Source organism: Castanea sativa, chromosome 8 (genome assembly GCF_040712315.1).
Source record: "Castanea sativa cultivar Marrone di Chiusa Pesio chromosome 8, ASM4071231v1".
NCBI classification, from domain to species: domain Eukaryota; kingdom Viridiplantae; phylum Streptophyta; class Magnoliopsida; order Fagales; family Fagaceae; genus Castanea; species Castanea sativa.
In genome coordinates, this window is record NC_134020.1 from 3,735,002 (window position 1) to 3,736,557 (window position 1,556).

The window sequence follows — 1,556 nt, forward strand, 5'->3', positions numbered from 1 at the left end:
ATTCCCATAATATTGAAATTCTATACTTAAATGATTCCAATGAATTTGAAAATGAAATTAATAAACAATTAGAAAAGAAAATTAAACCTATGAAACCAATTTCTTGAAACTATTAATTTGGGCAATGATGAGAATCCACGCTTAATTAAAATTGGCTCAACCCTAAATGAACAAGAAAGAAAAGATCTCATTGATACTCAAGAGGTATTTGCATGGTCTTATGAAGATATTCCCACCATTGATCTCAAGATAGAGAAACATCTCATTGATACTCATTCACACATAGTGCCCGTCAAGCAAAAGTTGAGACGCATGAGAACCGAATTGCTCCTTAAGATCAAGGAATAGGTCACCAAGTAGTTGAAAATAGGGTTCATCAAACCCATACACCGAGACAAATGGATAGCTAATGTAGTGCCTGTACCCAAGAAGGACGGGAAAGTTAGGATGTGTGTGGATTTTTGGGATTTAAGCAAAGCCTGTCCTAAGGATGATTTCCCTTTACCTCACATAGATGGTTTTTTAGGAAGTGCCTTGATGTCTTTCATGACTTGATGCCTTGATGTCTTTCATGGACGATTTTTTAAAATGGCTCCTAAGGATATGACTAAGACTACCTTCACTATAGAATGAGGGATTTATTGTTACACAGTGATGCCATTTTGGCTAGAGAATGCGGGTGTGACCTACCAAAGATGGCTACGACCTTGTTACATGATATGATTCACAACAAGGTAGAGGTATATGTTGATGACATGATCGTGAAGTCCAAATATAGAAAAGGTCACATAGCTAATTTAAGAAAATTCTTTGAAAGGATCAAGGAGTATGGATTGAGACTAAACCCACAGAAATGCACCTCCGAGTAATTGCAGGAAAATTACTAGTCTTCCTAGTGTGTAATTGAGGGATAGAGATTGACCCATTCAAGATCAAAGCCATACTAGACATGCCTCCACCCAAGAGTGAGAAAGAGATAAGAAGATTCATAGGCCATTTACAATACATTAGCCGATTTATTGCCAAATTCACCTCTACTTGTGAGCCCAATTCCAAGCTTTTAAGGAAGAACGAACCCCATACATGGAATGACAAATGTTAGAAGGCCTTTGAGCTTATCAAAGAGTACCTTCTCCATCCACCTATCTTGGTGCCCCTAAAGCTTGGGAAACCATTACTCCTTTACTTCTTGATCATAGGGGATGCAATAGGAAACATGTTGGCATAAGAAGGTGATGACAAGAATGAGAGAGTTGTGTACAATTTGAGCAAGAGGTTCCATAATTATGAGACCAGGTACACACCCATAGAAAAGTCATGCTTCGCTCCCATATGGGCCATATAGAAGATAAGTCACATTATCCTACCTTTCCAAATATGTATAATTGATAGGATGGACCCATTGAAGTATCTATTTAAGAAGCCTACCTTGAGTCAAAGGTTATCGAGATGGTTGATCTTATTGGCAGAATTCGACATGAAGTATATGGCTAGAAAGACTATCAAAGGAAGTGTCGTGTTAGATTTTTGTTTAGAGAATCCAATAGAAGGGGAAA